This window comes from Cannabis sativa, chromosome 1 (assembly GCF_029168945.1).
Source record: "Cannabis sativa cultivar Pink pepper isolate KNU-18-1 chromosome 1, ASM2916894v1, whole genome shotgun sequence".
NCBI lineage: Eukaryota > Viridiplantae > Streptophyta > Magnoliopsida > Rosales > Cannabaceae > Cannabis > Cannabis sativa.
This window is the reverse complement of record NC_083601.1, coordinates 68233132-68251525: the sequence shown is the minus strand read 5'-3', so window position 1 is coordinate 68251525 and position 18394 is coordinate 68233132.

Below are 18394 nucleotides of genomic sequence, written 5' to 3'. Positions count from 1 at the left end.
CATCTTAAGGATGGACCAACAAACTCTTAAAAGAGCAAATGGTTTAATATGCATGTTATTTTAGAAATTATAAGCAATTACTAAATAACATAACTTATTAGAATTTTATCAATGACTTGTAGATTATTAATGATTAGTTATGAATTCTCAATAACCATTAATCTTAAGGGTTGTTGTAAATCATAATTAATCTAACACTTGAGGTGGAAATTTGAGAAAATATGAATGATGTTTCTCTGAAACTAGGTTCCTAGATTGATCACTCCCACTGATCAAGTCAATTCTTAATTCCACAGTTCTAGTATTGTGAGATGGATAATAAAATATGTAACCCGTAGACCTTATAGCTTTTATGATGAAATGCTTATTTATGGTATTTGGGCCCAGATCTTTTCTTTGACAATTGTACTCTAACTGTATATGGGTATTTATAAAATGTGTACATGTCATCAAGTCGGTTTTCAACCTTATCACAACTCAAAATATGTTTGAGAAACAACTTTGGTTAGAACACGATTCGATATGTACACCCCATTTAAGAGTATCAATAGACAAAGATTTAGGAAGGTTTGGAGTTTGCTATGTAGGCTCCACCCCATGTCCAAAAAATGCTTAGTTTCTTAAATCTGTTACACACTATAATATGGGTGTACCAAGCATATGTATCGGGCAATGAACCCATGCTTTTAAAGAAACTTTGCAAATAGACTGGGAGTTTATCCATACTCACGAATTTTAATGTAGTATTCTCCATTTTATATTTGATCTCACTATCTTAATATGCAAAATGCACCATTTCTCTACTTAAGATTTAAATGTCTTTGAAACATATAAATTTATACTTTTGTAGAAAAATTATTTATGTGAGTAATCGTTAAAAAGGAGATGCCAAATTTGAGTCCATGTCTTCAAAATTAATTGACTTGTATGATTTCTAATATGATAGAATTCTAGTATGCACCGATTTTGACTTGTTGGAATACATATTCTTAATGAAATTCACACAAGTTCTAAATAAAGTTAGTAAAATCAAGTGAATATCCCCACCATTTACTAACATTTATTCTATTTATGGAGATATGTCCATAATCTTTGGTGCTATAATGTAGAAGAATTCTTATTGATAACACATTTCTTATTGTCAGATTGAACTTGCATATCTTTATGAGTGACATCATTTTATAGTAAAGACCTTTAAATGTGTCTAAATCAAGTTTCAAAAGAAGCTTGGAACATAAAGGTCTTTGCTAATTTTAAAACAAATAAGTCACTACTATATTGCTTGTTCCTTAAACTTCTAAATGTGAGAAGTTATCTTGTCTGTGGATAAGATTTGCTCACAGTTACTGACTTTCTTAGGTTTATTTGTAAACCTTGCAAGAAATTATGAATGTGGAATAACAATCTAAAATAATCCACTATGTGTTAATAATCACATTAACTATATTAGAATGAATTCATACACAATAAATTAAAATTTATTGGTGATAATAAAGCGTGATTTATTTTTCTTAATTATACAGTAAAAATTGTACATTTTAGATGAAGTTATCAGAATAAATTTTGGAAATTTCTACTGGTATGGAAGAAATTTATGAATAGTGATGTAATAAAATTACATATATAGTTTTGAGGTTTAAATGAATCATGTTTTTACCAAGAATAAACATGCTTAAATATGAAATCTTATTAAACAAAAATTGCCTGTGGGCTAAATTTTTAATTTAATAAGATTAGATTTAGATGTAGATTATGATAGATTTACACAATTTATGAAAAAACTTTAAGTTTAATATTTCTATCTCAATGAAAGGTATGAAACACTTAATTATTTATAAATGTTTCAAAATTTTATACTTTATTATAAAATTATTAAATTAAATCTACATAATTTCTGTGGGATAAATTAAGAGAATTTAATTTAACATATTAATTATGTAAATATAATAAAATCCCTGTAGGGTAAGATTATTATGTTCACATAATTCATGTCCATCATGTGATCTTGATCCACTTAATATATATAATTTTATATAATTAAGGATGTTGTGGCTACTCCCTAATTATTTAAAATTATGTGGTTCACTAGACACCAAAGTATAAACTGAAGATTAAAATTTTACTAAATCCAAAATTGCCTGTGGGCTAAATTTTAAATTTAATAAAATTAGATGAACTTTATGATAGATTTAATTAAACAATTAGTTTTGGAAAATGAAGGTTTATTATCTATCTTTAATTAAATTTGTGATAACACTATTAAATTAAATCCGCATAACTCCCTGTGGGGTAAATTAAGAGAATTTAATTTAACATATTATCCTAATTAATTATACAAATATAATAAAATCCCTGTGGGGTAAAATTATTATACCTATATAATTAATTACAAGTTATGTTCATTAAGGTGAATATTAATTAATATATAATTTTATACAAATAAGGATGATGTGGCTACTCCCTAATTATATAAAATTATATTTTCACTTTGACATTAGGTATTGGGCTCTACCTAAAAGTAATTTCGTTATTAACATAGTAGACAATCACTGAGATTAGTGCTCCTAGTGTGGTCGTCCGAAGATCATTAAAAACCAATCTAGATATGAGCATTTGTCCCAAGTTCATATTTTTTTTATGTCAAACCACAAAATTACTTACATTTTATTCATATTTTATTCATTTTAGGAAGTTTTATGAATAATTTTATGAAGTTTTATGAAATTTAATGTGCTATATAAAATATTCAACATATCTTAATGTTTGAACATTTCTAAATATATCTACCACTATAAAAGGATTTTATGTATAGCATTTAAATCATACAAATCAAAATTAATTGTATTAAAAATAAATTTTCCAAATAAATACAAATTAAAACAATTATTGTATGATAATAAATTAAATGCTTAATTCCATGATATGTAATTAATTATGCATTTATAACCAAATAATATCTTAAATATTTGTACTAATAATTAATTTGTATAAATAAGGTAAATATACAAATTAGTACAATTAATTATATGAAATGAATTAAATGCAAAATTCAAGAATATTCTTAATGGCAGATTATCAATTAATTTAATCAATAAATTACTTAATTGGTAAATAAATATAATAATTGCGCACTTAATTGTAGAATAATTAAATATTCACATTCTTAAAATATCACAATTATTGTAATTACATGTAAAAAAAAGCATGTTATTAATTTACCAAATTAAAAACTTTCCATAATAATTTATTACTAAATAACATATAATATATGAAGATATATATTAAATAAGAATGGAAAGTTTAAACAAATGTAATTTAATTGACTAAATAAACAAAATAAGGAAATAAAATAAAATTCCAAAAATAAATCAAAATAATAAAATTTCGGAATTTTCTTAAATTTTTCTTAATTTTCCTTTTTTTTTAAAAAAAAATCTGCCCTGAAAAACGACATAATAAATTTTCCTTAAACTTCCAAAAATCATGAAATCAATTCCAAAATGATCTAAATGAAAAAAATTAGAGATCTATATTGATTTCAAGCATTGAAAACACGCAAAATGTATACTTTAATTTCAAAAGGTGTTCTCGGGTCCAAATGAATTTTTCCAGTAAAGTTTTCAGATTTTAAAGTATTAAAATTATTTTGATGCACAAAATCGATCTATAATATCTTATGAATATAGTAATGCATATAGAATTCAAAATAAATACCAAAAATGAAAACGGAAAAAATACGGACCGAAGCATAAAACTTTCATGTATATATATACTCGTATACAATATATACTGCATAAAATCATCATTAATGTATGGAAGAGAGTATTACATACAATTTCATGCAATAAAAGTATATATAAAAAATATATATACGTATATATATACAACAATACTTACGTATATATATAATATATATAAACAAAATTAAAATATAAATATATATATATGTATATACGTTGAATTAAAATGTATATATATGATCAGAATTATAAGAATATGAATATATAAAAAATATATATAAATTAAGAACCGATCATATACGTATATATATTTATATATGAAGATGTATATGAATATAAATATATATATATATATTTATATATAAAGATGTATATGAATATAAATATATATATATGTATAAAAAAGAATTGAGTATGAATGTATATATATAATCGGGATTATATAATATGAAAGTATATATATATAAAATATATATAATTTATATTATAAATGAAGAACCCCGTAAAAGTATATATATATATAAAACTCAAAATAAATTAAGGCAGAGATATATAATCCGCTCTGATACCAACTGTTAGACATTTATATGTATAAACTGAAACATACATGATTATGAATAAAGTGCGGAATTAATAAATCATATATGCACTATAATTTAAGGATCGAAATACCTCCAGCCATTGAATCTTTGAGCTTCAAACCCAAAAACTTTGATCTGCAAAGGAAACTCGTTGATGTGGGTAATCGGGCTTCCTCGCTCTCTCAACTCTCTTTAGATGGAATTTTGCTGTTATGAACAGAATGAGTGAGTAGCTCGGGGACCGAGACCCTATATTTATAGGTGAGATACTCCAACAGTATCTGCGCCACATTAATTGTCAGAATATTTTGACAATTAATTCAGGAAATCAAATCAGGTAATGAATATAGAAATCTGACCATATATAGAATATTACATAATTGATTTTGTCCAGATTCAATGAATATAAAATATTCATTTATCACAAAATCAATTATTTATTTATTTACTTAAATAGAAATTTATTTCCTTAAATAAAAATATATTTTCCAATATAGAAATATTCTTATAATTTATGCATCCCACAAAAAAAAAAAAAATAGTATATTTCTATATTTTTTTATATAGGCATCTATATATGTATTTTTAGGGGTACACAATATAAATATTTAGAAATAAATTAAGTGTTAGAGATTTTATTATAATTGAAGAAAACTATGATAATATAATTCTATTACAATACAATATAAGGACCAATAAAAAAAATTAAAGAAATGTTACAATACATAATATACAATATATATATATATACATTATGTATATTATATATAAGAAAAGTATAAATATATATATATATACACTCACTCACAACTTTGAGTGTAGAATAGTGAAAATTACCATGACTTGAACAAGGTATTACACTTTTGTCCAAAAGCTTATTTTTCCCTATCTTTAAGCACTAAGGGAACTCTCTAAGAAATAGCTTTGGGAATTATCAAGCCTTAGGATTTTCTAGAAAAGTGCTTTCTTAATAGAAAACTCTCCTTAAAATGAGCACCTTAAATCTCTTTATATAGTGTTTAAAATATCACTATTTGAAATTTAAACTCATAACCCTCATAGATGTTATGGACTCACATATAACTCATATACATACCATAATTCCTATAGCATTAAAAATTTCAAATTAAGATATGTAACATCTTTTTACACTCTTAATGTTAGTGATAATGATGGAGGTTACTCATACTAACAAGTAACTCCCCCAAATATTACAAAAAGATGACAACTAATATACATTGTCATATGTTACATATTATTAATTTATTACATATATTTAATTTATATATTATATTATTATAAATAATATAACATTAAAAAACAAATATGTTGGGTGGGGCAGACCTAAAAACTTTTTTTTTTTTGACATAGTTAAAACTTTACCAAATGATTCCCCAAATTGCTATTAATAATAAAAGGCTAATTATTTAATCCCTCACATGAGGTGTGACATCCCTCAAGACAATTACAATTATTAAATTGATTTTTAAACTCAAACTATAATATCCTATAACTAAAATGAATTGAAGGGTAAAATTTGTGAAAAAAATGGGCAACCAACTTACATTGTATTTAATTAGTAATTTTTTTTAATAGATATATAAATTAATATATATATATATTATGATAAATTTATTGTAAAGTATCAATCTATAATCTATATCTATCTATTTCACATATATATATAGGGCAAGACTATGGTAGGACCTAGCAAAAGTTTCCTACCGGTAGGGAACTTTTCTTAACCATTGATTTTAGATCCTGTGGTTATTATGATGTAAGGTACATACTCTTACTATAGGACTGTTTGTATACAATTAAAACTTTATACATATTATAATAATATTTAATTATAATTTATTTTAAAAAATAAAATAATATTAATAATTAAAAATTTATTAATTTTTAATTCTAATTTTTAATTTGAATTATTATTATTTTTAAGTTAATTTGAATTATTTTTAAACAGGTATTTATTTTTAAAAAATAATTTTACTTACCAATTTTGCTATTAATTTTTTTTATACTAATAGTTAAATATAACAAAATTGATTACTTAAATACTTTCGCCACTAATTTATTTACATACATAGTTTGACCATATAAATTAATTTGCTTTATTAATTTTTTTTATCAAGAAAGATAATTTCTATTAATCAAACCGAGTCCATTACATCCGCATGGAATTCTCCTTCAAAAGAGAAACTTACAGTTCTTTTACATTTTTAAGAAAAATTTTATCTATACTAGACAACTTCCTTCTCTGTACAAGATTAAATCTATTTTTGAGGCTCTCTTTAATGCTACTATCTATACAACTCAGATTCATATATTTTTTTCTTATGAGAATTGTTAAAAGGCACCACTGATGTCTAGAACCCTCCTCGGTATCATACCGCTATTGGTGTAATTAAGTATCAAGTCCCATATAACTTAAGAAAATAGCTTTTAGGGAATATCAATAACCAATCGTGGGGCACCACCTATAGAAGGTACTTGGCACCACTAGTGCCCAATAGCAATGTTGTTTTTTTTATTTATACACAAATTTCAGTTTAGTCAAATGTCATAAATTGCACCCGCTAACACATTCTTATGAACATAATATAATTTTTATGACACATTTTAATTTTTTTTTTTTTTAAATTATATATGTATTTTTTTTAAAACATTTTTTTTCAATAACGAAAAAAAATTAAAATAACAAAGTTTATTAACTTAAAGCCGAGAAAAATAAAGTCCATTAATGTATACATACACACGACATATATAAAGCGCCTTTTTTTTTTTTTTTTTTGTTTTTTTAACAAATTTTTTCTATACAGTCAGTCGCTTTTTTTAACAAAAAAGAAATCAAGTGTACTTATGTAACGCCCGTATTTTATAATAATAAAATATGAAGTCTAATTTTCATAATTAATATAATAATAATTATATGGATCGGGATCCCGAGTATCAAAATACTAGTTAAATGTATTTTACTAATATGTACTTATACATTTTTTTTTAAAAAATTTAGCGGACAAGCATCCCCAAAATACAGACTCCAAAATACTAATAAACCGAAACCCTCCAGGTTGCACTGCCGCGATATGTACAATCATGCCGAGTTCCACCTCACTGTTCCTCCAGCTTTGCTTTTCCTTTACCTATACAAGGTAGCAAACTGATGAGTCAACAGACTCAGTAAGATATGCAAGAAATATATAAAAGTAGCACGCTGCCAGCTTTATGATCAAGCTGCCCTGAGCTTAACAACGAAGCTCACCAAATGATTAAGAACGTTCTTAAGGGTAGTACGACTGCTATACCAAATGCACTAAAGTACCAACTCTGTACTTGTGTTGGTAGAGCCCTAACTGTACTCCCAGAAATTACTAAGTGTTGTACCACGAACACGACGTACCCTAGGTACTCGTGTTGGTAACACCGTAACCACATTAACATTCAAAACAAGCATATACATTCAGATATATATTCTTACGCTATCTTACCTCGTTCCGTGCTCAAGTGTGCCGGTCAGCCTGAGTGGAAGTACAAATTTCGACGTTTAACAGGGCCCTAAACCATTATGTTCAAAAACCGATGAGAGACTCGCTAAAACACTTATCGGGGATATAAAAAGCAAACTAAGCTTAACCCTATCGATGAAAAGGATGCCAATACTCTAAATTACTTAAAAACGGGAAAAACTAGGGCTCGGGAAAAGCCCCAACCGGCAGGCCGGTTCCCAACAGGAAGTCCGGTTCCTGGGACCAACCGGTCGACCAGTTGCAACAGGGCCCCAGGAACCGGAATTCCGGTTCTGAGCTGGGAACCCCAAAAATCTTCCCCTTAATTCAAAACAATCCCAAATCTTTCAAAAACTTCCAGAACACCTGTATATATTATATTAAACCAATCCCAAGTGATAAAACACAACAAATCAAACAAAACTTCAATCCACCATTAGAGCTCCAACTTGAGCTCACAAACCCAATTTCAAAGCAACCATTAAAATACCTACTTAACTCAGCTTACAAAGATGAAAATAATCTCTATGCAATTCCAGAAACTAACTTAAACAATTCTTAAAGCTAACAGCCATCAATTCCCCAAATTCATACTAAAACCTAACTTAAACTACCAAAATTCAAAAGATAGAAGATATGAAGAATTACCTCAAGCAAAGCTTTCAATCACAACTAATATCCTCAAATTCAAACTCACAAATCCAATTCCCAGCTGCTGCCCAAGAGAATCGAGAGAGAGAGAGAGAGAGAAATTTTCCTATCTTTCCTTCCTTTCTTCAAGCTTAAGCAAAGTTTTCTTTTCTTTTCTTATTTTCATTCATTTTCTAACTTATTCACAGCCAAGGAATATAACTAAAATAAGACAAAAGAAGTCTTGTAAAAGACCTTCTTGCCCCCCAACCAATAATAGAAAGAGCTAAACATCTCAAGGGTAAATTAGTCATTTACCAAACCCCGAAAACACCAACACCGCTAAAACTTAGCAATGATATCCCGAAAAAATATTCTAAACCATATAATACAATTCTCTAAAGGCCCCAACGCCGCTTTCCACCGCTTCCGAACACAAACACAGAAATTGGATAATTAAACATAAAATAGCATAATAAATACATACGAACTCAAATAAATTCACATAATTGTATTATTATTAATAATAATAAAATCTCATACATAAACCCTAATTATTTAATAATCCAAAGTATTATTCATATGTGGTCTTTACAATTATCCCCCCGTTAAAAAAATTTCGCCCCCGAAATCTACCTGAACAACTCAGGGTGCTGAGCCCTCATGTCAAATTCCAGTTCCCAAGTGGCTTCTTCCACTTTACTATTCCTCCAGAGTACTTTGACTAATGATATGGTTTTGGTTCGGAGAACCTTTTCCTTTTTATCCAAAATTTGCACTGGTTGTTCGTCGTATGATAAATCAGGTTGCAATTCCAATGTTTCGTAACTCAGAACATGCATTGGATCAGACACATACTTCCTCAGCATGGAAACATGAAATACATTATGCACTGCTGATAATGCTGGAGGTAAGGCTAACCTATAAGCAACTTGCCCAACTTTTTCCAAAATTTCAAAAGGTCCAATAAACCAAGGGCTCAATTTACCTTTCTTTCCAAAGCGTCTGATTCCCTTCATCGGGGATACTCGTAAAAAGACATGATCACCAGGTTGGAATGTAACATCCCGTCGCTTAGGATCTGCATAACTTTTCTGCCTGCTTTGAGAAGCAAGCATTCGAGCTTTGATCTTGTCTATTGCTTCATTCGTCTTCTGAACTAATTCAGGACCCAAGTATTTCCGTTCTCCTGTTTCGTCCCAATGAATTGGGGAACGACACTTTCTTCCATAGAGCAGCTCATAGGGAGCCATTCCTATGGTACTTTGATAGCTATTATTATAGGAGAATTCAATCAGAGGCAAATACCTACTCCATGACCCTCCAAAATCCATGACACAAGCTCGTAACAAGTCTTCAAGTATCTGGATGGTTCGTTCAGATTGCCCATCTGTTTGAGGGTGAAAGGCTGTGCTGAATTTCAAATTAGTTCCCATAGCCTTTTGCAAACTTACCCAAAACTTTGAGGTAAATTTAGGATCCCTGTCTGAAACGATTGACTTCGGTACTCCATGAAGACGAACAATTTCTTTCACATACAAATCAGCATACTGATCCACTGAATAGGTTACCTTAACAGGTAAGAAATGTGCTGACTTTGTAAAACGATCCACCACAACCCAAACTGAGTCATACATTCCTGTGGTTCTAGGCAAGCCAACCACAAAGTCCATTGCAATGTCTTCCCACTTCCATTCTGGAAGTGTTAATGGCTGAAGTAACCCCGCCGGTCGTTGATGCTCAGCTTTGATTTGCTGACAGGTTAAACATTTAGTGACATAGTCCACTACATCCCTCTTCATCCCATACCACCAGAAATAAGGTTTCAAATCTTGATACATTTTGGTGGTTCCTGGATGTAATGAGTAAGGGGTAGTATGAGCTTCTTCTAAAATTTCCTTTTTAAGCTCACAGAAATCAGGGACACACACCCGAGCTTTAAATAAAAGCATCCCATTGTCAGCAATGGAGAAGTCCTTAGCTTTGCCTGCTAAGACATCTTCTCGAATTTTAACCAATTCAGGATCTTCTAACTGAACCATTCTGATTCTTTCCAGCAAATCTGACTGAAGTGTCAGATTAAATAATTTCTCGGTCACCAACTCAATGTTTGCTCTAGTCATTTCCGAGGCTAGCTGAGAGGAAATCATAACCATGTTGGATATCTGATCAGGTCCTTTTCTGCTTAAGGCATCAGCCACAACATTTGCCTTTCCAGGATGATACAGGATTTCACAGTCATAGTCTTTTACCAATTCTAACCACCTTCTCTGTCTCATATTCAAATCCTTCTGGGTAAAGAAATATTTGAGACTCTTGTGGTCAGTATAGATCTCACACCTTTCACCATACAAGTAATGTCGCCAAATTTTCAAGGCAAACACCAGTGCTGCAAGTTCTAGGTCGTGAGTTGGGTAACGCTGCTCATAATCTTTCAATTGCCGAGAAGCATAAGCTATGACTTTATCTGCTTGCATTAACACACAGCCTAAACCCTGCCTTGATGCGTCACAGTACACTACAAACTTTTCTTGATCAGAAGGCAAGGCTAGAATAGGAGCTGTAATCAATCGTTGCTTCAGCTCTTGAAAACTCTTTTCACACTTATCTGACCATATAAATCGCTGATTCTTCCTAGTTAGCTCGGATAGCGGCATCGCAATTTTGGAAAATCCTTCTACAAAACGCCGATAATAACCCGCTAAACCGAGAAAACTTCGAATTTTCGTGACTGTTTTAGGTCTAGGCCAATTCTTCACCGCTTCAATCTTCCCTGGATCAACCATAATTCCGTCCTTTCCAACAATATGCCCCAGAAAAGACACTTGTGACAGCCAGAACTCACACTTTTTGAACTTTGCATAAAGTTTATGATCCCTAAGTCGCTGCAGAACCATTCGAAGATGTTGCTCATGTTCTGCTTCTGACCGAGAGTACACAAGAATATCATCGATAAATACAATTACAAAATTATCGAGGAAATCCTTAAATACCCTATTCATGAGATCCATAAAAGCTGCCGGTGCATTTGTTAACCCAAAAGACATAACCAGGAATTCATAATGACCATACCTGGTTCGGAAAGCTGTCTTTGGGATATCCTCTTCTCGAATTCTCAATTGATGATACCCAGACCTCAAGTCAATCTTAGAGAATACAGTCTTGCCCTGAAGTTGGTCAAACAAATCGTCAATTCTGGGCAGAGGATATTTATTCTTAATGGTTAACTTATTCAGCTCCCGATAATCAATACACATACGAAGAGTTCCATCTTTCTTCTTCACGAATAGTACAGGGGCTCCCCAAGGTGACACACTAGGCCGAGTAAACCCTAGATCCAACATCCCTTGGAGTTGTATCTTTAGTTCTTTTAATTCAGCAGGTGCCATTTGATAGGGTGCCTTTGAAACAGGTTCTGCTCCAGGAATTAAATCAATGATGAAATCTATCTCCCGCTGAGGTGGTAATCCCGGCAATTCCTCTGGAAATACATCCAGGAATTCCTTAACCACTTTAACTTCTTCTGGTCCAAGTAACACAGGTTTACTGGAATCCACTACCACTGCCAGAAAACCAACACACCCATCTCGTAATAAATCCCTAGCTTTCAACGCTGAGATTCTTGGGACACGAGAACCTTGGACTGAACCAACAAAAACATAAGGTTCCTCATTTTCCGGTTCAAAAGTCACCATTTTCCGCTTACAATCAATACTAGCAGAGTATTTGGACAAAAAGTCCATACCGAGTATAATATCGAATTCGGCCAATGGTAACTCCACGAGATCAGCACTCAATTCTCTATCTTCAATTCTAATTATTACTGACCTAATCCACTTTCTTGAAATAATTAATTCTCCATTAGGCAACAGAGTTCCAAACCCCGTCTCGAGAATATCACTAGGTCTATCAAACTGATCAAGAAGTCTTGATGACACATAAGACCGAGTAGCACCCGAATCAAATAAAACAGTATAAGCAAAACCATTGATTAGAAGCTGACCTGTAACTACTGAAGGACTGGCAGCAGCATCTGCCTGAGTTATAGCAAAAACACGAGCAGGTGCAGATACAGGTTTGACCTCGGGCTTCGGTTCCTCTTTCTTCAACTGAGGACAGTCTTTCCTGAGATGTCCCACCGAACCACACTGAAAACAGGCTCTCCGGTTACAAACCCCGGGATGATGCTTCTTGCAACGCGGGCACTCAGGATAAGAATAAGTCTGACGTCCCCCTCTGTTCTGGTTTCCTCGAAACCTTTTTCCTTGCCCTGAACTTCCCGAAGATGGAAAAGTTCTTTTCTTCTGTTCAAAGGTAGAACCCCCACTCTCTCTCAGGACCCGACATAGGTAAAGTAGTGATCCCACCAACACCAGAAGACTCTCGGGTTTCTTGTAAAAATTTAACTGCTCCTTCAGCTTGAAGAGCCTTATCAACCATTTCTGCATAAGTTGTGGTATCATTCGTTGTAATAACCAGGTCATGTCTGATTTTGGCATTCAGCCCAGCCAAATACTTTTCTTTCTTACTGAAGTCTGTTGGTACAATCCCGGAGGCTAACTTAGCCAAGCGATCAAACTTGGTGGTATACTCGGTTACTGACATACCCTCACCTTGTACCAACTCAACAAATTCCTTCCGCTTTGCACTGCGGACCGCCTCATTGTAATATTTGGCGTTGAACAATTCCCGGAACTCTTCCCAGGTCATCCTAGTCACATCTCTAGTGAGGGATACCATTTCCCACCAAATCAGGGCATCCTCCTGAAATTGGAACGTGGCACATGCCACCCTATCATTTCCAGCTACTCCCATAAAGTTCAATATTTTCTCAATAACGGTCAACCACTGCTCAGCTTTTAAAACATCAGGGCCTCCCAGAAATACTGGAGGCGCTTGCTTTCTGAACCTTTCATATAAAGGCTCCATGCGGTTACCAGCAATATTTTGCTCAGCTGGCACCACAGGGGCTGCGGGAACTGCCGGAGCTGCAGCAGGCGGCTGCGGGGGAGGCTCAACAGGAGCATCCCGTTGCCTGAGTCATCGGATCTCTTCTTCTTGTTGCTCAATTCTAGTTTGCATCTCAGCAAACCTTTGTTCCCAATCAACAGGGACCTGAGGTGGATTCTCCTGTCCACCTCTCGGGACTCGACCGCGGCCCCTACCACGCCCACGGGGGTTTTGGGGATTTCTACCACCCCGACCACCTCCGGTCTCAACCAATTCACCCTGCCTTCTAACGTTTCGCTGGTCGTCCATTATTTAGGACTTAGCCTACGAACCCACAAGGCACGTAGGTCAGACAGTGGTCAAAATATTTTCAAGACCGCAATTAAGATTTAAAACATCTTATTTAATCATATATACAACACAACATATCTTAAAATAGTTTGCAAAAAGAAATAAAGCTTACGGAACCGTGAGTTGAACTCGACACTGGCCTTGATTGTACATATCTTGACGGTCTTCAGTGAACAACCCGGTGGCTCTGATACCAAACTGTAACGCCCGTATTTTATAATAATAAAATATGAAGTCTAATTTTCATAATTAATATAATAATAATTATATGGATCGGGATCCCGAGTATCAAAATACTAGTTAAAAGTATTTTACTAATATGTACTTATACATTTTTTTTTTAAAAATTTAGCGGACAAGCATCCCCAAAATACAGACTCCAAAATACTAATAAACCGAAACCCTCCAGGTTGCACTGCCGCGATATGTACAATCATGCCGAGTTCCACCTCACTGTTCCTCCAGCTTTGCTTTTCCTTTACCTATACAAGGTAGCAAACTGATGAGTCAACAGACTCAGTAAGGTATGCAAGAAATATATAAAAGTAGCACGCTGCCAGCTTTATGATCAAGCTGCCCTGAGCTTAACAACGAAGCTCACCAAATGATTAAGAACGTTCTTAAGGGTAGTACGACTGCTATACCAAATGCACTAAAGTACCAACTCTGTACTTGTGTTGGTAGAGCCCTAACTGTACTCCCAGAAATTACTAAGTGTTGTACCACGAACACGACGTACCCTAGGTACTCGTGTTGGTAACACCGTAACCACATTAACATTCAAAACAAGCATATACATTCAGATATATATTCTTACGCTATCTTACCTCGTTCCGTGCTCAAGTGTGCCGGTCAGCCTGAGTGGAAGTACAGCTCGACGTTTAACAGGGCCCTAAACCATTATGTTCAAAAACCGATGAGAGACTCGCTAAAACACTTATCGGGGATATAAAAAGCAAACTAAGCTTAACCCTATCGATGAAAAGGATGCCAATACTCTAAATTACTTAAAAACGGGAAAAACTAGGGCTCGGGAAAAAGCCCCAACCGGCAGGCCGGTTCCCAACAGGAAGTCCGGTTCCTGGGACCAACCGGTCGACCAGTTGCAACAGGGCCCCAGGAACCGGAATTCCGGTTCTGAGCTGGGAACCCCAAAAATCTTCCCCTTAATTCAAAACAATCCCAAATCTTTCAAAAACTTCCAGAACACCTGTATATATTATATTAAACCAATCCCAAGTGATAAAACACAACAAATCAAACAAAACTTCAATCCACCATTAGAGCTCCAACTTGAGCTCACAAACCCAATTTCAAAGCAACCATTAAAATACCTACTTAACTCAGCTTACAAAGATGAAAATAATCTCTATGCAATTCCAGAAACTAACTTAAACAATTCTTAAAGCTAACAGCCATCAATTCCCCAAATTCATACTAAAACCTAACTTAAACTACCAAAATTCAAAAGATAGAAGATATGAAGAATTACCTCAAGCAAAGCTTTCAATCACAACTAATATCCTCAAATTCAAACTCATAAATCCAATTCCCAGCTGCTGCCCAAGAGAATCGAGAGAGAGAGAGAGAGAGAGAGAGAGAGAGAGAGAGAGAGAGAGAGAGAAATTTTCCTATCTTTCCTTCCTTTCTTCAAGCTTAAGCAAAGTTTTCTTTTCTTTTCTTATTTTCATTCATTTTCTAACTTATTCACAGCCAAGGAATATAACTAAAATAAGACAAAAGAAGTCTTGTAAAAGACCTTCTTGCCCCCCAACCAATAATAGAAAGAGCTAAACATCTCAAGGGTAAATTAGTCATTTACCAAACCCCGAAAACACCAACACCGCTAAAACTTAGCAATGATATCCCGAAAAAATATTCTAAACCATATAATACAATTCTCTAAAGGCCCCAACGCCGCTTTCCACCGCTTCCGAACACAAACACAGAAATTGGATAATTAAACATAAAATAGCATAATAAATACATACGAACTCAAATAAATTCACATAATTGTATTATTATTAATAATAATAAAATATCATACATAAACCCTAATTATTTAATAATCCAAAGTATTATTCATATGCGGTCTTTACAACTTACACACTACCATACCATGTAACCTTTATTCGACTTTAATGTTATTGGCCAAAAAACTATACCATGTTATGAGGTACAAACTAAGGGTTTTACAGGAAAATTACCCATTATATATATTCTTTTTGTTACTTTTACGTGCTTGCAGTAGTGGAGATATTGGACATATGTATGTATATGTTCTTTATAATTTTTTATGATAAAAATAATTTTTTTTGCAGCCATAAATTAATTTTGATTCAAAGCTTTTGTAAAATGATAATAATAAAACTTTGGATGTGTTTGTGCAATAAATATTAGTAGTTTATTTATTTTTTTTAATTAAAAGAGTGATAAATATTTTTAAAAAATGTGTAGTAAAATTGTTTTAGATAGGAGTGCGTCGATATACCTCCTTTAGAGGGTGCACTGTAGAATTTTCTTATAACATTGAACTACTAAAAATAGACCATTAAGCAAAAAAATTACTAAAAAGAGGCCTAAGAACACTCAGATTAGATGCTTTAAAATAGAGAATTTTTAAAATATTTAAAGAATTAAACTGAAAACACGCTATATTAGATGCTCTAAACTCCTTCTCTATTTTAAAGGTTTTTTGAAATTCAATATTCATGCTCTATATTTATAGAATATTATTATTCATTGCTCTAAATATATTTGATTAATTATTTGGGGTTTTAATTTTACTTTACATATGAGAATATATGTAAATATTAATATTATATGTTTGAAATGAATAAAATATATTAAAATTTGAAAAATAAAATAAATTTTGTATTGCTGAGAAGTTGATGTATGGTAATATGGTAGAATATAAAAATTTGAGATAAAATAAAAAAATATTAAGTTGTAGTAATAATAAACTAAAAAAACTGAAAAAAAAAAGTATAAAAAAAATTCAAATCTAGGTTGGGCGCTTATAAAACACTCAAGTATGCCTATTCTTTATATAAAGTAATTTTAGTTATATAAAATAATAAATAAATTCAATTATAATGTAGAACAGTCCACTGTAACTAAAGAAGACTTTCAATATTTAACTTCTCATTAGTTTACTTTACTACCTTATACTATAGGGTCAAAACTAAATGACGTAGAGTAGATATCTCATATATATCTACATATAATTAGAACGAGAGAGTGTGAGAGAGTGAGAGTGAGTGTCTGGTGTGCGTGGTGAGTCTGGTGAGCTTGAGAGTGTGGTTTCGAGAGGCTGTTGACTGGTGTGAGTGGAATATCTGGTGAGTTTTGAGGTTTTGTTTGTGGTCAAAGCTCAGTGGTTTTTGTTTGCTCCCTTTCGAGCTTTTTCTGTAGATTTCACTCCCTCCTGGTTTCTTATCTTTGTCCTGTTTTTGTTGGCTGACTTGTGAGTCTTTTTGGGCGATTCGATTCCTTTCTTCTTGTTTGGTCTGTCTCCTTCTGTGAGCATCTGTGTGGGGTTCGGGGGGTTAAGTGTTGTGTATCTTTTTATAGTGTTTAAGGTGGTGTTTGGTGGTTTTGTCCTTTGTTGTCGAGTATGGACATAGTTAATGCCACCAACCCTGCATTCAATGGTAAGGGTAAGTGCTTTACTCGTGTGGAATCCACTATAAAGTTATATCCTTGTGCCTCTTCTCAGAAAGCTTTGTCCACTTTCGGCCTTGTGGGGAAAGTTTTAGCCCCTATGTCTGTTAATGAAGATACCATTAGGGACTTTGTGGACAAAACTTGGAAATTTGAGGTGATTGTGGCTGCTTTGTATGAGACTACTAATATCCCTAACTGGTTTGAGCTTGGTTTCACGCGAGCAGAGGACCGTGCTTGGGCTCATGATAATGGACCGTGGTGTGTCCGAGGCTATACTTTCATTCTTAAAGCTTGGACCCCTAGGAATGCTCTCTCCACTTCTTTTGACTCGACGAGAATTTGGATACAAATCTATAATCTTCCACGGGACTACTACTCTGTTGAAAATGGAAGGATCCTGGGGGGGAAAGCTGGTAAAGTCCTCTCGGTGGAATTGGATGAAGGTGCTCCGGCTTTGTGGGGTAAATTTCTTAAGATTTCGATTGAGTTGAATGTGAACTCTCCTCTGTTTTCTGGCTGTTTCTTTGAGTTGGACTCGGGTGGCCACCGTTGGATTCAGTTCAAATATGATAGAATTGGAATTTTTTGCTACAATTGTGGTAAACTGGGGCATCAAAGAAGAGGCTGCTCTCTTTCTTCCCCTGTCACAGTGGTCAATGAGCTTGGTATTCCTTATCCCATGTATGGCCCGTGGCTTTCAATGGCTTCTTCATACCTTGATGTTTTTTCTGGCGCAAACTCAATCCTCCCGCCTCAGACTTCTTCTTCTCGGGCTAACCGTGATGTGTTTCGGAGGAAGCCTATGCCGGCGACCATGATTTCGAGTGGGCGACGATTGGGTCGTCAGGTCATGGTGGGGCGTGGTTCGAAGCAATCGGAGATGGTGACAGGTCGAACCTCGGCTTTGGGTAGACAGGCGAATCAGAAAGTGTGGGTTCCCAAGCTCCTTACTGTCAATCGACAG